This window comes from Nuphar pumila, chromosome 13 (assembly GCF_984573655.1).
Source record: "Nuphar pumila chromosome 13, dmNupPumi1.hap1.1, whole genome shotgun sequence".
In the NCBI taxonomy this organism is placed as follows: Eukaryota; Viridiplantae; Streptophyta; class Magnoliopsida; order Nymphaeales; family Nymphaeaceae; genus Nuphar; species Nuphar pumila.
The window spans coordinates 25,596,819-25,622,145 of NC_143261.1; the positions used below are offsets into that span (position 1 = coordinate 25,596,819).

General features: G+C 39.9%; 1 protein-coding gene across 2 annotated transcripts in view; it reads right to left on the reverse strand.

Annotated features, from left to right (window-relative positions):
- Nucleotides 1–25,327, reverse strand: part of LOC149818138 (tobamovirus multiplication protein 3-like) — a 50,122-nt gene that overhangs the window by 18,263 nt on the left and 6,532 nt on the right. The window lies entirely within an intron of this gene.

Below are 25,327 nucleotides of genomic sequence, written 5' to 3' on the forward strand. Positions count from 1 at the left end.
AGTTGTCCCTTAAAATTGTCAAATATTGCTTCCATGGTTTTGCAAATGGACAACAAGGCTACAAATGCTATGATTGTATTGGAAAGCGGATATGGATATCTCGACATGTTGTCTTTCATGAAGATATGTTATATTTCAACCCACATATAGAAGAATCAAGAAATGAGTCTGACTTGTCTTTTTTGGTTTTGTTTAATGAAAAGGGAAATGTGAATGAGAGAGCAGAGGTTCAAGGGGAGCAAATTCAATCAAAAGATGGTAGGTTTGGGCAGTCCTACTTAAGAAAAGAAAATTTGATTGAGATCCCGTTTTTAGATCAAGGGGAAGAGCAATCTCATAAGGAAGAGGCCAATTCTGATCCTATTCTCTGGTCAGTTGAATTTGATCACGAAAGGTTAGAGTCTCTGTCTGAATCGTCATCTACATTTTCTAATCCCCCCTCAAGTACGTAGAAGTGTTACAGTCTCTCCTCGTTTTGTACCCTATGAGTCATTCTCTGCTCAACATCTTGCATTTTTGGCATTAATCCATTCTTATGTTGAGCCTGAGTTTTATGCAGAGGTAACGAGCAAAGAGTGGCAAAGAGTTATGGCTGACAAGATAGATGCGCTTGACAGAAGGTAGGTATGGAAGTTGGTAAAACCTCCACCAAAAAAAAATGTTGTTGGAAGCAAGTGGGTCTATAAGATAAAGACTAAGGTTGATGGGTCAATTGAGAGTAGAATCTATGACAATTAGATGTCAAAAATGCTTTCTTGAATGTGACCTGAAATATATGGAACTACCTCAAAGATACTCAGATCCAAAAAGGAGGGTTTGTTGATTTCACAGAGCATTATAGGAATGAAAACAAGCTCCTCGGGCATGGTTTGAGAAGTTTAGCTCAACGGTAAAATCACTAGGTTTTGAGCAGAGTCTTCATGACCCTGCTTTATTTGTGTTGACTTCTATACTTGGAAAATGTATACTACTTTATGTAGATGATATGATACTCTCAGAAGATGATATGTAAAAAGTCAAGGAGACCTTCATTTGAAGTATTTTCTTGGGTTGAAGATAACATCCTCTAAAAGAGGCCTATATTTGTCTCAACATAAGTATGCCACAGACTGGTGAAGGCAAGATTGGCAGATGACTCAAAAAGAGTCACCTCTCCTATGAAAACAAATTCGAAGATGTGAGTCAGTGATGGTGTTGAGGTAGAAGATCCAATCATTTATAGACAATTAGTAGAAAGCCTTATATATTTGACTATATCCAGACCAGACATTACCTATGCAGTCCATGTGGTCAATCAATTTATGAGTAATCCTAGGTCAGTTCACTCAACTGTTGTACTTAGGATTATCAGGTATGTAAGAGATACAATGCATTACGGCATGTTCTTCTCATCTTCTTCTGACACAAAGCTACATGCTTTTTGTGATGCTGATTTTGACGGTTATACCCAAGATAGGCTTTCCACTCTGGGTTCTTGTGTTTTTCTAGGAAGTTCCTTAATCTCATGGAAAAGCAAAAAACAACAGAAGGTGGTTTTATCCACCGAAGAAGCAGAATACAGAGCAGTTGAGGTAGTTTGGATACGATGGCTCTTGAGTGAGTTAAGAATTTTCAGTGCAAACAAAACTTAGTTGTGACAACATGAGTGCTATCCATATTGCAAGGAATCCTGAATTTCATGAGCAGACCAAACACATTGAAATAGATTGTCATTATATAAGAAGGGCCTATGAAGATGGGATCATTGCTTCAAATCATGTGAGCTCGACAGATTGTAGATGTATTTACGAAAAGCTTGGCTCCTGCACATTTTAATACTTTCCTTTCTAAACTTGGAATGATTCCCTTATATCACCCAAAGTTTGAAGGAGAGTGTTGAAACATATATGTATTGAAGCATTTACTTAGTCTTTATTCCTTTATATATAGTCTCATAGGTAAGGGGTAAACTTATAAGATAGCTTTTTGTGTTACTTTTTTTTAGCCCTTTAGAGAGGCCGACCCATAAAAGTGGGTATTGTAAAACCCGAAAATTTCACAAAATTTTGCAAATTGGGCCTAGATCCAAATTACAGATCCAGGACCCATAAAAGGGTTTTCCGCATACATTTACCTCATAAATTTGATATGTACGTATAAGTACAATAATTTTTAATTAATTAAATAATTCAGAGAATAATCATTCAATAGGGGTGCGTAGATGGGTATGGGATCCATATACTGGATCCATATACATATATATATATATATATATATGTGTATACTCATAAATAAATAATATTAATATTATTAATAAAATAGAAATATACATATATATATGTATATATATATTAAGCAAATTCGAGGATCCACATTTGGACCCACATGGATCCGACTTGCGGATCCATATTGATGGGGGTTAAAAAAAATTTATGTATAATGTTAACTTCAAAATTTTATAAATAATTAATATTAATTATCAGAAAATTTTGGAACAAGGGGGTCGGACCCACAGTTGGATCCACCCGGATCCAACTAAGGATCCGTTATTATTGACGAACCGGGTCCATTTTTATAATGGACCCAGCGTCGCGGGTCACAGGCTCGGACCCGGACTCGACCCTCTTGATTTTAAAAGGGGGGAAACATTGGGTTTTATTAAGGCAACCCGATAAGGGTTTCCCGATAAAACCCTAACAGAGAAAGAAAGGGGGGCAGGAGGGGGGTTACGCTGGGCGTAACCGACCTCCCCCCATCTCGGCATGAGGGGAGGAGGTTAGCCGATAAAGGAGGGGAGTGGAGAGGGGGTCTCGCCCTCTCCACTCAGCCTCGTCTCTCCCCCATCTCTCTCGCTCGCTCGGTGCGCACACGCCGGAGGAAAGGAGGTCGCCGGAAAGCTGCGACAGCCAGCAGCCATCAAAAGCCCTCCAGCGAGCTCCCTGTCACGACTGCAGCAAGGTGCAACCCCCAGCCGACCCTTCTCTTGCAGCCACGACAGCCTCCGATCGCCGGAAATCTTCATTAAGGTACGGTGCTTCTTGGATTTCGGGTGAGGGATCGAACATAGGTTCGATTCCATCTGGGGGTTTGAGGGTAGGATTTGGGGTTTACATTAGCCCTAAACCTAAAACCCCAAATCGGTGAATTGGGGGTTTCGGATCTTTCCGTGTGAGGGGTTATAGGGGAAGCCCTAACTCGGACAGCAATAAGGGTTTAACTTGTCAATGTAAATCCTTGATTTTACATGCGTGCTCTACACCGATTTTTGGTTTGGCGTGTATTAATTTAGGGAATCAGTATGGAAGCACCTGATTAGCCTAATCTAGGGTTTGATCTGTCGATTTTGGGGTAAACACGATTCTCGTAAAGTAAATTTGATTCTCCTGTACATGGATGTTGTTAGCATTAAAACCATGAACGTTAAGTTATTTTATGTGTAGTATCTTTTTACAGTTTTCATTTTATTATAGTAGTCTTGATCATGGGCTTTATACTAAGTTGCAACAGTTGGGTTAAATTTTGTGTATGTATGATAAAGTCTCATATCAGCAGCTCGGTTCACCATAACTTCAGGGCTGTAAAGTGTCATTTTTTATCATGGGTCTGCTGAAGTCTATGATTTTTCTGAGTTGTGTTAAGGTATTGAGGGTTGGACTCAACCAGTTATGAGTTGTATCAAAATAACTCTTAGTTTCATTTGCAGTTCATGAGAGCAATGGTGATAGTTGGGGATCTAGAGTGACACTCTTAAGCCTATGTTCCTGAAATATTTTAAGTATACATTCTGCATGCTTTAAATCTAAAACATTTACATAATGCACTTTAGATGTTCATTTTAATGTTATGAGGATTAGCAGGGGACCCCCCCTGTCAACAGAAGTCTGGGTACTGTTCTGAATCATAGACCTTACTAGCTGAATAAAAACTATGGTGTAAGCTCAAACCGGGTATGACACTGCTGATCTTACACTCTGAAATTTTAGATTTTCAGACTGGTAGCCGGTTCGGAAAGTGTCCTGCCCAAGCATTGGGTGGGTGCTTCTACAACTTAAGAGTCTTATATTTTGAAATTGTTATCATGACAGGCTTTATCTAAATTTTTTTGGTCTTATATAATAATTTCATTTATGTCTTGAGATGGTATATTCATGATGATAAGAGTCATATTCTTAAGATGAACTTGAACTACAAATCAGGTTGTTGGGAACTGCATTGTGTACCCTCTAAATTAAACAACCTGTTTAAGATAATAAGATGCTAGATCGATGTTGAGTTAAATGTATCACAGGTTCCATTCTGTTTTAAATTCAGAATTTGGGTATAAATCATCCTGTGAAATCTTCGTAGTTGTATATCATGGATTAAAGCAGGGTTACCGGAAGCGCCTAGCTAAAAGGGGAAGCGCGCTTCGGAAGCGCGGAACGTCGCGCTTCCGAAGCGTGGGGGGAAGCGTCCCCCTTTTTTGGGAAGTGCATCCCCCTTTAATGGGGGACGCGTTTCCCTTTAATGGGAAGCGCGCTTCCCCCACGCTTCCCCCTCGCTTCCCCCACGCTTCCCCTGATTTTTTCAATTTTTTTGTATTTTTTATTTTTATTTTTTTCGCTTCCCCCTCGCTTCCGAGACGCTTCCTATGTCGCTTCCGAGACGCTTCCCGAATCGCTCCTAAGTGGTCCCACGCTTCCCCGCTTCCTAAAATTTTGAAAGTGCCTCGCTTCCCGCTCCCGCTTCCCATATCGCTTCCCGCTCCTGCTTCCTCAACTGGCAACCATGGATTAAAGCATGAACACTTTAAGAATAAATTCCGGTGAATCACATGAATGATCAAGGTTTGAAACCTTAGGGTGTTCGATAGACACTGGATTTGGGTTTCCCATGAGTAGTCGGTTTTGGAAAAACATTCTTGAGGAAAAAAAAAGAAGAGATCTAACATTTTTAGGGATCTTAATTATTGCTTTAGCTGAATGTATTCATTTTGTGGCATCGGCCCCTGGTATTATACAAACTGTATTTTTCTTTCCTAAAAATCTATGGCATTTCAGTGTGATTGGTTGATATGTAGTCGGCTGGACTGAATTTACTATATATTTTGTTTAGTTAGAAGGATGGAATTTCGGGATTGGTAAGCCCGACCAACTTCTCTAGCATATGCAGAAACTTACACTTCTGCCCAGTGAATAAGTGGAGTGTTATCTTAGTATATCACTCTACGGGTTGTCAAAGCATGAATGTGATCATGGATCGGTTATTAATAGTGTTGTAAGCATGTACGCCTGACTTATTAGGTGAAGTAGTGCATGAACACTCACACACTCAAAGGAAGCCATGGATTTGGTTAATGCCCATATGTGATGTAGGTAACACACACATGTTGAAAATGCATATGAATGAATTATGACATGCATATGTTTGGGTTTATATTTGCATGAATATATATGCTTTTGACATTTTGGCTTAGTGTTATAAATGAAACACTATTTTGGTTTTGTGATGTGATGCATCGATGGCCTAATTGGACCATCATCGGTCTGGAGAGCCGTGGGTTTGGTTTTCTGTTACTTATGTTTTTAAATGCATCACTTGAACCACATAAGATGGTTTGGCACATTACTACACTGTTCTAGTGGTTTATACGGGCTGGAGTCCCGAATGGGTCCCTGCAAGGGAGGATGTGGGGTTTTCACTTTACTTTTGCATATGTGTTGCAAACTTAAAGAAATGGACTTAATTAAAAATATAATGAATAAGAACAGTGTAATTTACATTCTGGGATATCTCATCTGAAGTATGAGAATCTTTGATATCCGGTCTTGGGGAGACTGTGAGGATACAAAAACTCCGTGTGCGTTGTTGCCCCTGAACCCGATATTGAGGTTCTTCTCCTGGCCACGGTTTTAGGGAGAACCCGCCACTTTACCCGTGAGTGGTGTGTTAGTCACACCTGTGAGTTTATGGTACCAAGGAAGTGGCACATGTGGGCGTGGGGTGTCCCTTGTGTCCCCGACATTAGATGTGGAGGTCTAATGTTCCGATGGATGGTGTTGTTTCCTGATATCGGTCGAGGGCTAAGTTGGAACCCAGTAATAAAATACAAATTGTGCGTTAAGCTACCCTGGGAACCTACTTGACCTCGGGGTTTGTACCCGTTTGGTGTATCCGCGGGCCACGGTAATTAAAAAGAGGAACTTAAAGATGTGTGCATCTAATAGGGCATGCATATGGAAAGATGGAACTTAAATGAAAGATAACAGAAGAAATCATGCATTGCACATAATCATGCATTTTTCTGTTATGCATTAGATCACGCATGTTTGAATCATTCTTGATATCATTTGGTGGTAGCATATGATTTACTTTGTGAAATTATGCTGAAAGATTTAATTATTTAGTTTCTGATATATGTACTGTTTTACTATTCCTGACTGGTGAGCACATGCAATTGTTGGTAGTTATAGATAATTGAATGTTGCAAAATTTTATATTTGCACTCACTCAAATCACTGCATGAAATCTTATCCATGTTCTTTTTCTCACCTGTTTTCTTTAGAAGTAGCTGTGCTCAGAATTTCGGTTATGACACCCTACTTTGTTGGTTTTTCACAGGTAATGGTGAACAGTGAAGTTGAACATGCATCTGGGGATGGATGAGTTATACTTGGGCTTGTCAGCTTCAGTAGGGGATATAGTGGCTCTTTCTGTTGTCTTTTAGTTCTTTTAATTTCTGAAATTGTTACTTTACTTTCAGTTAAAGAAAACCTTGTCTTTGAAATTTTCTTACTCTTTAATAAAAGAGTTTTAGTTGGTTGATATGGATGATAATTGCAACTTTGTTTGTGGTGTGTGGTTATCCAACTGAAATTGGAACTGTAGGGACCCCAGGTCTCTGGGAAGTTTTCCGCAACTCTTAAAGAAAAAAAAAATATTCCGCATTTTTAAAGGGTATGGATTGGGGTCGTTACAGGTATACTCTCATTCATGAAAATTAATGAAGTTAGTTTTCATATTTTCCTTCGTGTGATTTTCTATTGAGAAATCCTATGGCAGGTATCTCTTTTAATAGGCTTAAGAGGGCGATATATGGGCTAAAGCAAGCCTCTCGTTCGTGGTTCAAGAGCTTCTCCCTGAAAATATAGAAACATGGTTTCTATAGATCTTTACTTGATCATTCCTTGTTTATCCACAAAGGTAAGGGATACATGACTGTTCTACTTATATATGTGGATGACATCATTGTCATAGAGAACTTGGATAGACATATTGAGGAGATAAAGGAAGTGTTGAATAGGCGCTTTAAAATAAAGGATCTTGGTCAGTTGAAATACTTCTTAGGAGTTGAAGTTGATAAAAGGAAAGATGGGTTGGTCTTAACTCATTATAAGTATATTATGGATTTCCTGCGTAAAACAAGTATGTGTGATTGCAAGCCTTTATTAACTCTTGTCTCAATAGACCAGCAGTTAAGCGTTAATGATGGAGAATTGTACAATGATCCAACTGAGTATAGGAGTACTGTGGGAATGTTGCAATATCTTACCTTCACAAGACCAAATGTCGTGTATGTAGTAAACCAAGTATCTCAATTTATGCATCAGCCAAGGACTAGCCATATGGAAGTTGTGAATCAAATCTTGAGGTATTTAAAGGGTACCCTGAGTGATGGACTATTTTACAAGAAAAGAAATAAGAGGGAAGATCTTTTCATAGTTATGGCCTATTCAGATGTTGACTGGGCAAGAGATCTTTTCATAGTTATGGCCTATTCAGACGTTGACTGGGCAAGGGATCCAGATGAAAGATCAATTTCAAGTGATTGTATATTTGTTGGAGGCAATGTAGTTTACTGGTAAAGTAAAAAACAAAGGGTCATAACCCGATCAAGTATTGAAGCTGAATACCGGGCCATGGCAGCAACAACTTCATAGTTGACATGGATAAGAAATTTGTTACATGAATCGAATGAGACAGTCTCTAGATCAATTTTATTTTTATGATAATCAGAGTATCATCAAGATTTCATTGAATCTTATGCATCATGGAAAAACCAAGCATATAGAGATTAATCAACACTTCATCAAAAGTAAAATTGAAGACAGAGAACTTGAAGTAAGATTCATTGGTTTAGAAAATCAAATACTAAATCTTTTTAGAAAGGGTTTTACAAAGCAAAGGTTTTGGTATTTAAAGTCCAGGTTGTCCATGGTAATTGCTATATACAACTTGAGGGAGGCTATTGAGAGATAACGTTTGTTGGGTCTGGGTTTTGGATCTAGATCAAATATGTAAAGTGGTCAGACATTACCTTTTATTTCTTCATTTATTTTATTCTTTCCCACACAACCCTTTTGTATTTAGTTTCTTGTATTGTATTAGATATGGACCAATATGCAAAACTACATGTAAGTTAAGTTTTCAATATAAAGCAATGCTCTCACACGATCTCCCAATTGGGAATTGTTATTTAACAGAAACCCCATCTTTTTGTCAATCCCTATTCTTCCTTGTAGCTATTCTGGACATCAATAGATACCAAAATTAACAAGGGTCAGTGTGATTAAAAATTACAAAAAGAATATACAAAGAATGAATGACTACAATTTCACAAGAAATTTATAAAGGAAATAAGAAGTATGGGGCAAGCCAAAATGTTGGGGTTTAACTTAGCATGTGAGTGTAAAAATGTCTTCAAAGAAACAATATGCATACAAGCACAAATTCCTCACAAGAGATGTGCACAAAGGCACCCAAAGAACACTTGAATAATTATGCACAAAAGCATAAAATAGCACACACATGCACAAAGGCATAAAAAATATATATCTTTATATTGAAAAAGTAAAGGAGCTTGAGCTCTCAAGCTTAAGGAAATACAAGGGGAAGTCCACCATTTATAAGCACTATAGGGAGACCTTGGAGGGGCTCCAATGTAGTCGTTGGAGCCCCTCCAACGGTCACAAATGTGACTGTTGGAGGGGCCCAACGACTACATTGGGCCCCCCAAAGGTAGTACAATGATCAAAAAAGAAAAGAATAAAGAAGAAAAAGAAAGAAAAAAAGAAAAGAAAAAAAAGAAAAAAAATACAAACATATTCCTATTGGAATATGCGTAAAATGTGAAAAGTCTAAATTACCCTTATCGGGTTTTACAAACTAAGTAAATGATATATATATATATATATAGAGAGAGAGAGAGAGACGTATACATATATATAGTATATATGTATATGCATCTCTCTCTCTATAATATATAGAAAAGAAATACATTTTAACACCCCCCCTCAAACTTACGGTATGATGACCACAAGTTTGCCAAGAAGAAAATTAAATCTAGGAGAGCAAAATGCCTTAGTGAAGAAGTCAGTCAGTTGATACTCAGATGTCACATATGGGAGATCGATGACCTTCTTCAAGTATTCTTCTCGGACATAGTAACAGTTCATCTCGATATGTTTTGTGCGCTCATGAAAAGTGTGGTTCTTGGCAATATATATCGCACTCTTATTGTCGCAACATAACTTCGTTGGTTCTTGAAGACAAACTCCCATGTCTTCTAGTAAGGGTTGAATCCATACTATTTTCATGGTTGTAGATGTCATGGCTCGATACTCGGTTTCGGTAGAGGATAGAGACACCTTTTGTTGCTTTTTGCATCTCCAAGAGACCAATGATTCTCCTAAAAAAATACAGAAATCAGTGATGGAGTGACGATTATTAGGATAAGCTCCCCAATCAGAGTCAGTGTATGCAATTAAATTTAACTTAGAAGATGAAGAAAGAAAGACTCCCTTATTTATTGTCCCCTTTATATATCTGATGATGCGAAGAACGACACTCATGTGTACCGATGTAAGGGCATGTTGAAATTGACTGGCGATATGAACTGCGTGAGATATATCAGGCCTGGTGATGCTAAGATACATCAATGATCCAACCAGTTGTTTGTAGGGAGTGAGATTATCCAGAGGAATCCCATCATCAATTTTCATCTTTGATCCAACTACTCTGGTGTTTCACAAATTTTGTCATCATTAATACCTGACCTGTCATGACCTCACAAGCAAGTTTAGTTTGGGATAGGAAATATCTTCTATGAGAAAAGGTAGCTTCCATGCCTAAAAAATATGTCAGAAATCCTAAGTCTTGTCAATGCATGCTTAATTCTTTTTATTCCCTTGACATCATCACCTGTAATCAACATATAACAACAAGATTACAATTCCTGCATCAGATTTCTTCATAAACAGAGCAGTGTCAGTATAGCATGAGATAAATCCATTTTTTGTCATTAAGTTGTTAAAATGATCATACCAAGCCTTGGGAGCTTGTTTTAATCCATAAAGCGCTTTTCGTAAATGAAAAACTTTTCCGTTAGGACAATTCATTCCAGGAGGAACATCCATGTAAACTTCTTTATATAAATCCCCATTTAAAAAGACGTTTTTAACATCCATTTGGTATATGTTCCACTTTTAATTGATGCAATGGTAATAAGACATCTACTGTAATCATTCGTGCAACGGGAGCAAACGTTTTGTCGTAGTCTATCCCATATTCCTGACCATAACCCTTAGCAACTAGACAAACTTTATATCGCTCAAGAGTCCCATCACTCTTGGTTTTGACTTTAAAAACTCATCTACACCCTATAGTTTTCTTACCTTTGGGAAGATCTTGAAATTCCCATGTCTTAGCCTTTCTAAGTGCTCTAAGTTCATTTTCCATAGCCTCTATCCATTCATCACTTTTTTTGGCTTCTTCAAAAAAATTTGGTTCTACGTATGAACGAATGGTGCTAAGGTAGGCTCTATGTTTGGGAGAGGAGTCATAGGATATGAACCTAGATCGAGGTTTTCTATTTCTCTCAGTTCTTTGTGAACTTTCATTAATGTAGTTGTTTCCTTAGGCTCATTATATTTTTCTATAGCACTTCTAAAATTGTTTTTGTCTCTATGTGTATAGGTGATAGGCTCCTTGTATGTTCTATCATCAGTCTCTTGATAGATAGATGAATGAAGAAAGTTGTTATTTTCCTCTACTTCATTATTGCTAAGATTGTTTTGTGTGTTTTGTGTTGACTCGTCATCACTAATGTCATCATCTCTATATAATAGAAAGAATAGGAAAGAGTAATCTACATTTTCAGCATGAAATTCATGTCTTTCAAACCCACTAACATTTTCTAGAAAACTTACATTTCTAGACATACAATTTATCATTTTCAACATCATAGCATCGAAACCCTTTTTGAGTAAACACTTCATCCAAAAATTCTTAACCTACTATAATCAGGGTCTCTTTTATACAAAATTTCAAAGGGTGAAACCTTATTCAAATTTTTGGATAGAAGACGATTGATGAGATAAACAAACACAAGAGCCGCCTCGGCCTAAAATCTTTTTGAAATGTTTTGAGAAATAAGGTTCTAAATATCTTAATGATGTGTCTATGTTTTCTTTCGGCCAAACCATTTTGTTGAGGTGTTTTGGGACATGATTTTTTATGAATTATCCCATGTTTTTCAAGATAACTCTTAAATTCATTTGAGAGATATTCTCCTTCGGAATCAGTTCTAAAAATTTTCATTTTTTTGTCAAATTGATTTTTAATCATCATATGATAGGTTTTAAATGTTGCAAAAAGTATATCCAAGAATATCTAGAATAATCATCCACAAAGATCACATAATATGCAAACCCTTATTTTGAGGTAACGGGTGTCGGTCCCCAAACATCTGAATGAACGAGTTTAAAAGGTTTTGTAGTAAACATAGATTTTTGATAAAAAGACAAACTTCTCATTTTTCTAAGAGTGCAATCATTTTTACATAGATGTTTGGCAAAAGGTAAATAAGAAATCTTGGTGACATTGGGATGAAAGTCTTTTATGTTATATATTAATGTCTTTGTGTTGCACAACATTACAAAAAGATTCTTTGGAATATGAAGAAAGTCTACATAGTATAGATCTCCCTTCCTAGAGCCTTTCCCAATCAACTTCCCGGACCGGCAATCTTGTATCCAACATTTATTAGATGAGAATTTTATATCACATCCATGATCTGATGGTTGAAAGATCGAAAACAAATTTAAATTCAATTTTGGTATAAATCTAATTTTAAGGATAAAAAAACCTTGTTCTTCAAAATTTCTGATTCCTTTGATTTCAAGAAAAGTGCCATCCACGGTTGAAACAAACGTTGGAGAGAGATGTTTTAAATATTCGAAAAGAGAACAAATATTTGGGGACATATGAAGAGAGGCACCCGAATCCAAAAGCCAAGAAGTCTTACCGAGAGGAGAGAAGGTGGATGTGGCCGCTCCGAAAATTGCCCCCTTGAGAAGTGGTCGAAGTGCTTCCACAATTTGATGCAAGGAAAGAACTCAGTTTAAAGAAGATGAACTTTCTTCCTTTTGGGGTTGAGATGTGGTAGTCATAGCTAACAACTTCTTCTATTTTGAGGAAACCGGTTTGATGTGTCCCGGTTCCTTACAAAAGTGGCATACAATCTTGCTATAGTCTCTTTTTTCTCCTTGATCGCTTGATCCTTGATTTTGATTTTTGAAGTGAGGAGGTTTATAGGTTCTCAAATTGTTCCCCGATCTTGAAACGACATTTACACCATCACTTTCTTCTTGGTTAGAGGGTGTTGCAAGAACACTTGGGTTGTTTTTGCTTATACCCATACGGGTCTCTTCCCCACTAAGTTTTGTAATAACATCCTCAAGAGAAGGGGAAGTAAAGGAGGAAAGAAGGGAGGATCGTATTTTTTTTTATTTCGGGTCTAAGCCTATTTAAAAAATTGAAAAAATGAGCCTCCTCAAATTGCTTATGCCTAAGCTCAATGGTTTCACCACTCTATTTGGGTTCAATCATAGCAAGTTCATCCCAAATGGATTACAATTCCGCAAAATATTCTCTAATAGTCATTTCATTTTGTTTGAGGGTCAAGGCCCTCTTTTGAAGATAATACTTGTGAGATAAATCTCTTGAAATATACATCTTTTCGAGATATTGTCATGCTTGAGAAGCTTTCTTGAATTTTATGATGTTGGCATTGATCCTTGTCTCAACGGATGAGAAAATCCATGATAGGATTTTAAAATTTCTCATCTTTCATTCCTCATGCTTCTTGGAATAGTCTTCAAGAGCTTTATTTCTTTCACCTTCAAGAATTTTTATTTCTCCTTTTTCTACCAAAGTAATCTTAGGTTCCGGTTCCGGTATTGAGCCTTGAACATATCTCCAAAGCCCTTTACTCTTGATATGGGTTTCCATATTTTCGGCCCAAACATGATAGTTTGAGCCATTTAATTTGAACCCCAGAGAGAAGTGAGAATCCTTTTCCGCTATTCGAGAAGAGAAAAAGAGGAGAGAAAAAAAAATCTTACCAGAAGATGGGTCTCTTGGAGCCTACTTGATGAAGTATGCTTCTTAATATATATGGAAAGAAATCTCCATGCTGAAATCCAAGAGAGAGATGAGTGCACAAATTTCGAGGTGCACGATGAAATGAAGTGACACTCTATTCACTTCTACAATAACCAAGCTCTAATACTATGTAAAAATGTCTTCAAAGAGACAATATGCATACAAGCAAGAATTCTTCACAAGAGATGTACACAAAGGCACCCAAAGAACACTTGAATAATTATGCACAAAAGCATAAAACAACACACACATGCAACACAAAGGCATAAAAAAAAAATATCTTTATATAGAAAAAAGTAAAGGAGCTTGAGCTCTCAAGCTTAAGGAAATACAAGGGGAAGTCCCCTATTTATAAGCACTACAGGGAGACCTTGGAGGGGCTCCAATGTAGTCGTTGGAGCCCCTCCAACGGTCACAAGGCCCAACGACTACATTGGCCCCTCCAAAGGTAGTACAATGATCAAAAAAGAATAAAGAAAAGAATAAAGAAAAAGAAAGAAAATAAGAAAATAAAAATACAAACATATTCCTATTGGAATATGCGTAAAATGTGAAAAGTCTAAATTACCCTTATCGGGTTTTACAAACTAAGTAAATGATATATATATATATAAATATATATATAGAGAGAGAGAGAGACGTATACATATATATATATAGTATATATGTATATGCATCTCTCTCTCTCTCTCTATATATATATATCTATATATATATATATATATATACAAAAGGAATACATTTTAACAGTGAGTTATGTGGTATTTTCCTTAAATGCAAAAACTTTTCTCTTTCCCCATTCTTGACATCATGATATTTTCTAAAACATGGCTACTTTATGTACAATATGTTTGGGCCGCTTTTGCCAACATTTGAGACCTAAAAGAGTGACAAATAAACCTAACAGACAGTTCTTGACTTTATGTGCACAAATAAACAACCTGCAGTTCTCTAGCCACTGTCTGATATCACACCCCAAATTAAGTGTCACCCAACATCTTTTCTACCAAAACACCACTTTTACTACATTTGTTTTAACTAATAAACCCAAAAGGGTTTACTTTGTGGTATATAAATAAAAAAATTTCATCTATCTATTTTTATTTTTAAAAACTTTGTTTAGATATCTTACTTACATTTACTTGTTATAAATGTTACTACAAATAAATAAAAATAACCCCCTTTTTAACAAGGGAGGTTATCTTTGCACTTTTCTCTTTCAATTTATCTTTTCCATACTCCCAATCCTCTCTCTCTCTCTCTCTCTCTCTTGAAATGAAGTATGTGGAAATATAACTTGAGGATGCAAAAGCATCAACAAAGTCCAATAATGGACAAGCACAATGGCACAAGGAGAATACAATCAAGAAGTCCACGATGGGACAAAATAAAAGCCTTAAAAAGGCAACACAAACAAATAAAGAATATAAAGTCTTTATTGAAGAGAGCTGGAGAAGCTTAGAAATAATAAGGGGAGACACCGCTATTTATACACAATCAATGGGGAAGTGAGAGACCATTGGGAGCTCCCACATAGAGTCGTTGGGAGGTCCCAACAGTCATATTTATGACCGTTGGGGCCCAACGACTATATGTTGGGGCCCCCAATGTGATTTAAAAAAGAAAAAAATAAAAAGCAAAAATTATATTTAAATAAAACTAAAAATCTAACCTAGTAAAATAGTTGTTTCTAGAAACAACGATATGAAAAGACAAAAATACCCCTATCGGGCAATCTAGACAAAAACATATATATATATATATATATATATATATATATATATATATATATATATATATATATATATATATATATTAACATCTCTCTCTCTCTCTCTCTCTCTTGAGCTCATGAGCTCTTCTTCTCGCAATTAATGCTTCTATGGACCGCCATGTTGGTTTCATGGGGAGGCATCAGCCAACCTCTTTGACCAATCCTCCTGTTCTTGCTATAGATATCCCTCAAGCTCATTCCCAATCATACTTTACCAACGTTAGCACCTAACAATCATGATTGACTAGTAACCTATGTCACATGGGTGCAGGTGCGGGTGTGGGTGTGGGGATGTGTTACTTCCAAAAAACTCGGGTGGGGGGGTGCGGCAAAAAAAAAAAAATATATATATATATATATATATATATATATATATATATATATATATATATTCCTAGGACTTATAACGGGACAAAATTGTTGTGTACTTTGGCGCAACGGGACAAAATTGATGAACTAAAAGGATTGGCAATCTGATCGACCCAGCCTGCTGCGTTCTGCTGACTGTCATGATTCAATCATGTCTGAAACTCCTTGGTCTTCACGAAAAAAAAATATAAGTGAAAGGTTTGATGTGGTTTGTTGGAGAGAGAGTCTTCACAAGGCCTATGGCTCCACCGCCACTGCCTAGGGGTGGCAATCGGGTCGGGTTGGCGGGTTGGCGGGTCAGCATACCTCAACCCGAACCCGACCCGTTTATTAAACGGGTCGGCTGTGGCAAACACGAACCCGACCCGTTTAATAAACGGGTAACCCGACACGACCCGCCAACCCATTTAATAAATGGGTTGGGTCGGGTAAACGGGTTTTCAGGTTCGCGGGTTGACGGATCGGGTTGGCAGGTAGGCAGGTTGGCGGGTTGTCGGGTCGGGTTGGCGGGTCGACCCACCCGCCTAACCCGTTTATTAAACGGGTCAGCCGGGTTGGCGGGTTGGCATACCCCCAACCCGAACCCGACCGGTTTAATAAACAGGTTACGCGGGTCGACCCGTTTATTAAACGGGTTGGCTTAAGCCCAACCCGAACCCACCTAAGAGGCGGGTTGGTGGGTCGGGTTGACGGGTCGTGTCAGAAATTGCCACCCCTACCACTACCATTCCACTGCTTAGGGTTCTTCAAATTTCATTTTATATACAATTGCACCCAGATCTCCGGTCTGGACTCTAGATGACAGCCAAAAGAAATTTATTGAATTTGACATGTGGAGAAGAGAGGTCTATACCAGGCTACGGCTAGAGCACCCATCTCGTCGGGAGAAAAGTGAATACTAATAGCCACCAAGGCTACCACCACCATTATCATTTATTATGGAGAGAGAAAATACTTGACGAAGAAAGATATGGATGGTTGAAGGATAAAGACTTCAAACGGCTCTTGAATTTTGGTTTTAATTTTTGAGGAAGATGGATCGTCATTTCCAAGTTAACAGTATGTTTTCCAACGCTGTGAATTCATTGTTTGGAGGCAGGAATAGCATGGGATGCCAACAAAGCTCGTCAGATGTTGTGGACACAAGTGCTCAATTATAAAACAAGAGCAGCAACAACTAGCAGGCATCCACGCTTCGGCTGTTCCATCCTTTCATTCTCTCATCACTACTTGCAGGGATCCATCAAGGGGTGGGGAGAGGTGAATAATCTGGAAGTCCTCGTCAGGGAATAGGCAACTCTAAAGAGACAGAAGCTATCAAGGCCAAAATCAAAATCAAAATCCAGCAAGGGGCGGGTCCCGCTGCGCGGTCAGCTGTCAGCAAATTTTTTTTTTTAATTCCACAACCCATTTCATAGGGCAAATTTAAAAAAAAAATCAAAAAATTGGACCAAAATGACCCTGGGTGTGGTCAATGCACCCGGTGCCGCACCCGCATCGCGTCGACGCGGGTGCGGAACCTGTCTGGCTGAATCCCTGTGACATAGCTAGTAACTGCTCGCAAAACGAAATGGACATCAGAGGAGTTGTTCTTGTAGGGTGGTCTAGCTTTTATCATCCATTTCACTGGAAATCTAGTTTTCTAGCAAGTCTCACAACATTGGACACTCTCTCTCCCTCTCCCTCTCCCTCTCCCTCTCCCTCTCCCTCTCATGGACATGCTATGTCACATAGGTGCAGGTGCGGGTACGGGTGCAGATGCGGCACTTTAAATAAACTTGGGTGCAGGGAGGGTATATATATAATTTTTAACAGTTTTAAGTTAACATTGTGTGTGTGTGCATTTATGTATTTATATAATATATATATATATATATATATATATATATAAATGGACTTGATTAGGGTTAACTGAATCTACTTTTGGATAGAAATGGACCTCAGTGTGGTGGACTTCACCTAACACAAAGGAAGTTGTGTCCAAGTGTTACACCCGCCTGGCTGCGGGTGCGACGCGAGTGTGGTGCCCCTGTTAGAAAGTCCGTGTGACAGTGGACATGCTATTTTGGCCGCATGTCCTTGGTGACACAAATCAAACATGTTGACACATACCACACAAGTAGAAAGATTATTTAAATATTTTAAGTTTCTAATAACTTTAATTATATTTCAGTACAAAATCTGTCCTCATGTCCTGTTTTTCAACAAAATTATAAACAAAGGTCACACGCCAGGTGGTATCATATCTTTGTGTCATAGTTGTGTGTGTTTATAAGGGGACAATGATAGTGTTCCGGACCGCCATGTTTTTCACCTTTTGCTCTGATGTATACACCTCTTTGGCACTCTAGAGTGCCCCACAAGGCCTTACGGCCTAAGAACCCCGTGTATTCGGACCCACTCTTCCCCTCTTGATGTACTTTGCTCTCAAGTATCTATAAAGAAGCTTTTGCATCCTTGTCTCTTTGCTCTATACTCTTGCTTATGCTCGTGCGCGTGTGTTGTGCGTTGTTTGTGCGCTCAAAAGACCTGCCTTCGGTGTTTGTGTTTGTCCAAAGATACGTCATGGGGGTCTTCACTTCTAAGCCCGTGACAAGTTGGTACCAGAGCCTTGTCGACATTGGGAGTGACAATGGCACCAAAGAAGAATGCCATGACCCCTTCAGGCAGTATGGTTCCTGCTGAAGAGGATTTCATGGCCGACGAACGGGTGTCAGTCATCTCGCGCGATGTTGCGGAGCTGACTGGGTCGGTGACCAATATGGAGAAGTTGGTTAATGGAACTTGTATTGCTTTTAATGATCTCAATGCAGAGATCAAGACAACGGTAGAGGGAGTGAAAGACTCGATGGAAAGTTTTGCCACTAAACTTAACTACTCGGTGGAGGACTTTTCCACCAGATTTGATGATTTGTTGGGTCAGTTCAACATCATGGTTGCCGAATTGGATGTTGTCCGACGAAATAATGAACAATTGGAGCAGCAGTTGAGAACTGCCCCGGCTGGCGGCGTTGCGACATACGTGGATAAAACACGTTACAGGTTACCTGAGCCCGCAAAGTATAAAGGCACGCGGGACTCAAAGGATATCGAGAATTTTATTTACGAGATGAACCAGTTTTTAGAAGCTGCGAGGATAGAGGAGGACGCAGATAGGCTGCAGACTGCAACAATGTACTTTGTGGATGAAGCGACTCTCTGGTGGAGACGTCACTTGGGTGATGTTTGACGGGGATTGATTGTTATAGTCTTGTGGGAGGACCTCCAGAAGGAAATACGAGACTATTTTCTACCCAAAAATCAAGAGAAAATGGCCCGCAAAAGGTTGCTGGCATTGAAACAAACAGGGTCAATGCATGACTATGTCAAGGCGAGAAATTCTCTTCGATAATGCTGAAAATGAAAAGAATGGATGATCAGGAACGACTGTTCTATTTTGGCAACGGGCTGTAAGGATGGGCAAACCAAGAACTCATTCGGCATTACCCTGCAACGCTAGCTGAGGCGCTTGTGGTTGCAGAGAAACTTGCCGAGTTTGATAGGAATGACCCTGCAATTCAAGGCAGACAACAAGGAAATGATCGCAACAACCGAAAGAACGACCAAGAACAAAATGTTGACCGGGAAAACCTGCAGAATCATGACCGACAAGATGGTCAAAATAATAACCAAAATTGGAATAACTTTCAGGGCGGCAATTATCGTCGTCGTGACTGTCGTATCTGCCATGGGGATCATTGAGGGAATGGAGATAACCGTGTACCCCGAGCTGCGAATGTTGTTCAGGGTGAGGAAGATGATCAACCTGCAGAGGCGCCAACAGTTGGCGTAATGCAGATGATGAATGCAGTAAAGGTCACAATTGTTGCGGAACCGACAATATGCAAAGAGTTGATGTACTTGGAACTTCTGCTCAACGGAAGACTTACCAAGGCATTGATAGACACTGGTGCTACGCACAACTTCATCTCGCGTGAAGAAGCAGAACAGTTGGGATTACAGTGGGAATAGAAAGAGAGTTGCATGAAAGCGGTTAATTCGGAGGCTAAGGCCATCTATGGCGTCGCTCGTGATGTACCAGTGCAGATCCATAACTGGTCGGGAAGGATCATATTATCAGTTGCACCTATGGATGATTTTAAAGTCATCATCGGGATGGAATTCTTGAGAAGCAACAAGGCAATGCAGATGCCCCACCTCAACGTCGTCAACTTTGAGAGTGAGAGTCAGCCCTGCATGGTTACTGCGATGGCAGGGAAGCCCTGTGAGCGCTTGGTGGCTGCGCTCCAGTTGAAGAGAGGCATGAAAACCGGTGATGAGACTTTTCTTGTCACAATTCGCGTTACGGGCGAGGCAGAAGAAGCCGCAGTTGTCCCAAAGGCCTTAGCGCCAGTATTTAAGAAGTTTGGCAATGTTATGCCCGCCTAGATGCCGAAGAAGCTACTTTCGAGGCGTGAGGTAGACCATCAGATTGAATTAGTACTGGGTGCACGACCACCTGCAATGACTCCTTATCACATGGCGATTCCTGAGCTATAGGAATTACGCAAACAACTGGATTATATGCTCGAAGCGGGGATCATCCAACCATCCAAAGCTCCCTTTGGAGCGCCCGTGCTGTTTCAAGCAAAGCATGATGGGTCGAAACAGTTGTGTGTCGACTATAGGGCAGTGAACAAAATGACGGTGAAGAACAAGTACCCGCTTCCTTTGATCGCGGACTTGTTTGATCAACTTGGAGTCTTCTCTAAGTTGAATTTGAGATCTGGCTACTGGCAAGTCAGAGTTGCATAGGGGGATGAGCCAAAAACTACCTGTGTAACGCGATATGGGGCGTTCGAATTCCTTGTCATGCCCTTTGGCTTGACAAACGTGCTCACTACCTTTTCGACCTTAGTGAATAAAATCTTTTACCCGCACCTTGACAAGTTTGTCGTCGTGTACTTGGATGACATAATGGTGTATAGCGACTCGATGGAGTAGCATGTTCAGCACCTTCAGATTGTGTTTCAGACTCTAAAGGACCACGAGTTATATGTCAAGCGAGAGAAGTGCCTATTCGGCCAGAAGCAAGTCCATTTTCTGGGGCATATTGTGGGAGGAGACAATCTCAAAATGGACCATAAAAAGATTGAAGATATTCAAGCATGAGAGCCGCCCTCTAAGGTTCCTGAGTTGCGCTCCTTCTTGGGGCTTGCAAATTATTATCGATGCTTCATCAAGGAATACTCTCAGATTGCGGTCGCGCTCACAGATCTGTTGAAGAAAGACAGACCATGGCTATGGTCTGATGCCTGTCAGAAAGCTTTTGATGGGTTGAAGCATGCCTTGACGGAGGAGCCAGTGTTGAAGTTGCCTGACTGTCGGCAACCGTTTGAAGTGCAGACCGATGCGTCTGATTTTGCTATTGGTGGGGTGTTGCTCCAAGAAGGACATCCTATCGCATTTGAAAGTAGGAAGTTGAACAACGCTGAACGTCGATATATTGTGCACGAGCACGAGATGTTGGCGGTCGTGCATTGTCTCCGCACATGGAGACACTATCCCTTGGGATCGCAGTTCGCTGTGCGCACTGACAACATTGCGACAAGCTACTTCCAAACTCAGAAGAAGCCGAGTCCTAGGCAAGCGCGTTGGCAGGATTTCTTAGCAGAATTTGATATGGTCCTCGAGTATAAGCCAGGCAAGACCAATGTTGTGGCCGACGCATTGAGTCAAAAGGCGGAACTTGCAGCTTTACTCGCCTGAAACGACAGTGTGAGCCAACCGACGAGTGATCTTCTTGAACAAGTGTGAGAAGCTTCAAAAAGTGACCCAATGGCTCAACAATTGATCGTATTAGTGAATGAAGGAAAGACGCAGAGATTCTGGTTAGAGGATGGTTTGCTCCGCGCTGTGGGCGATCGTCTATACATTTCGCGACAAGATACCTTGAGAAGGCGCTTGATGCACGAGTGCCACGATACTACCTGGGTGGGTCACCCAGGGCAACAGAGGACCTTGAAAGTATTGGAACGTGCATTCTATTGGCCATAGATGCGTGATGACGTAGATGCTTATGTGTGGACTTGCTTGATTTGCCAACAAGACAAGCCCATCAATCAGAGACCTGCTGGACTACTGGAGCCCCTACCTGTGCCAAGTCGTTCGTGGGAGTGCATAACCATGGACTTCATGTTAGAATTGTATTTGTATCGGATATGGATCCGATATTGGATCCATATCCGAGCGTATGCTTTCCCCATGCTTGGGCGGTGGCATACTTGTAATCCTGTATATTTTTCATGTATTTTGTTCAGTAGTGTTAGATCCTATATATATCTTATTAAGAGAGGGTCACGATACTTTTAACGTGACCTACTTTCCATTTGGCATCCTCCTCTTCTCCCCCCTCTCCTCTCTTCTCTTTATTTTGTATTTTCAGATTGAAGGCTATTCTCCAAAGCTTGAAGGCGCACTATCTTGAAGCCCTATTCAGATTCTTTCATCTTGAAGCCCTATTCAGATTCTTTCATGGTATCAGAGCAACCCACGATCGACGCCTGTTTCTCCAGCCACGAGCGAGTCTTCTCCAGCCACGATCGACGAACTGCTGAGTTACGTCTGCCTTCTTCATCACGCCTGTCAACCAGGCCACGATCTGCTGAGTTTGATCTTCATTCTTCAGCCGAGTGCCTGATCCTCATCCTTCAGCCGAGTGCCTGATCCTTCAGCCGAGTACCTTTGGAAACGCAAATATTATATCAGCATAATCATGTCCACCCTCTCTTCGAGTTTTCTCTCCCAACTCATCTCCCAAAAGTTAACCCATTCCAACTATTTGACGTGGAAACGTCAGATAGTCCCTTTCATTAAGAGCCATTGTCTATATGGTCATATTGATGGCTCTACTCCAGCCCCGCCTGAATTGATTTTGGGTGAAACAAAGGATGCTACTAGTTCGGTGACTGCTACAGATAATATCCCTAATCCAGCATATGCCGTATGGATGGCACATGATCAGGCTTTAGTTGCTTATATTACTTCTACCCTCAATGAAGAAGTGCTTGCAGGTATAGATGATGATATCTCAGCTTTTCAACTATGGAATACGCTTGCAAATACATACTCTCAAGTTTCAGAAGCTAGATATCTTCAATTGAAGCGTCAATTTCAAAGCATAAATAGAGGCTCCAGATCTGTACTTGAGTATCTCTATGAGATTAAAAATGTAAGCGATCAACTTGCTGTTATTGGCCATCCTATTTCAGACAAGGATAAAGTTCAGCAGGCTCTTAGTGGTCTAGGGTCAGAGTTTGATATATTTTGCACTGCTCTGGAGGTTCTCCCTGTCTTACCCTCTTTTGAAGACTTAAAGGCAAAATTGATCCAGCATGAGGCTAGTAGAGTTCACAGGCATGATGCTTCCATTTCTACTTCGCCCAGTATTTTAGTTACTTCTACACATGGTGTGTCAGGACAGCGTGCACATACTTGGGCTCATACATCCGAACAAGGAAAGGGTATTCTTCCTACTCCTCAGGGCAGCACTCTTGTTAACATGCCAAAGCGTATCCCTACATGTTTCTATTGCAACAAGAGAGGACATGTTAAATCTGAATGTTGGCACAATCCTCAGAACAAAGCTAAGGGAGGTCGACGTGATCACAGGCTAACCCCCTCTATCATTTCTAGAGCGTCTTCCTCCTCATTCACGCCCGATGCACAACAACTCTTAATGACAGCTATTTCTAATTTGAATCTCAAGCAAAATGATGATGGTGTCTGGTATGTGGATTCTGGTGCTGCCGCCCATGTGACTGATGATGCAGGTAAACTCTCTAGTGCATCTCCATATTTAGCAAAAGGTTCTGTAGTTACAGGTGATGGCACTCACCACAAAATTACTCACATTGGTAATGCATATGTTTCTTTGCCGCATACTTCTCTTCCTTTACACAATGTTTTAGTCGTCCCTAATGTCAAGAAAAACATTATTTCAGTATCTAAACTCATTGATGACTCTTCCACATCAGTTGAATTCACTCCTTCCTCTGTTTTTGTCAAGGATCCTCTCACCAAGACGATATTCGCTGAAGGAATTCGTGAAGGCAACATGTACGTCCTCAAAGAAGCTCCTCCAGTGTCCAAGTCCAGTTCATCTGTTTCTTTTCCTATCAGTCCGAATGAAGTCAATTTGACTCAAATAGATATGCCGTCCATTTGGCATAATCGATTAGGCCATTGTAGTCATTCTTTTATTTCTAGCCTTGTTAATAATGGATTGTTGCACAAATCCAGTCTGAGACCTGTTAGTGAGTCAGGCATGTGCTCAAGCTGTCAACTTTGTAAGAGTCATGCCCTTCCTTTTAATTCCATCAATAAAAGAGCTTCTAAATTGTTTGAAACAATTTACTCTGATGTTTGGGGACCAGCTCCTGTCTCATCTCCTTCCGGCAGTAGATACTATGTCATTTTTGTTGATTCTTTTTCTCGCTATACATGGATACACTTCATAAAACACAAATCTGAAGTGTTCCGTTTGTTTAGCCAATTTCATGCCCTCATCCAAAATAAATTTTCATCCAACATAGTGCATTTTCAATGTGATGGTGGTGGTGAATATTTATCATCTGAATTTACTGAATACTTGCTAAATCATGGCATCACTAGACAAATATCTTGTCCACACACACCACAGCAAAATGGCATTGCAGAACGCAAGCACCGACACATTGTAGAGACTGCCTTAAGCATGCTCCATGACACTGATCTCCCTATGACTCTATGGACTGAGGCATTTCACACGGCCGTTTATGTTATAAATCGATTGCCTTTAGCTCTTCTCGCAGGGAAATCTCCTTTCTTTCTTTTGAATCATGAGCATCCTAAGTATGATGAGCTTCGGGTTTTTGGATGCATTTGCTATGTTCATGTTGATTCCAGCCTCCGGAACAAACTTCAGGCTCGGGCTATAATGTGTCAGTTTGTGGGCTATGCAGACCATTATCGAGGCTATAGGTGCTATAATCCCCTAACAGGCCGTATACATATTTCAAGACATGTTGTTTTTTATGAACTCAGATTGCAGTTTCACACTTCTTCCAAGGCTATTCATGATTCAGCGTCCAGACTATATGATCCATGGTTATGTGCTAATATCTTAGGCGATGGGATTCAACCGACCACTTTTCCAGCCCCTTCTGACAGTACTCACATTGAAGCAGAAATGTCTGATGCCCAGATGGATAGTACTCACATTGAAGCAGACATGTCTGATACTCAGATGGCTGATCCTCCTTTAGATAGATTTTCTGGCTTGGTTTATTCTCGTCGCACTCCTGCCTCTACTACTGATTCTGTCATTGTTCCTTCTCATCCACGAAGGTCCACTCGAGCGAGACATCCCGTGGATAGATGGATAAGCTATAACACTTTCACTTTGGATTTTCAGCTTTTTATGACCAGTTTGCATAAACAGACTGAACCAAAGTGTTATTCTCAGGCCTCTCAAAATTCCCGTTGGATTGAAGCCATGAATGAAGAAATGGAAGCCCTGAATGAATGTCAAACATGGGAAGTCGTTCCACGGCCAAGGGATAAGAATGTTGTTGGGTCTAAATGGGTTTATAAAATCAAATATAAACCAGATGGCAGTATTGATAGGTATAAAGCTCGTCTTGTGGCTAGAGGTTTCACTCAACAACATGGGGAAGATTATGATGAGACTTTCAGCCCTGTTGTTAAGATGAGTACCATTCGAGTTATTCTCTCTCTTGCTGTTACTTTTGGATGGTCATTACA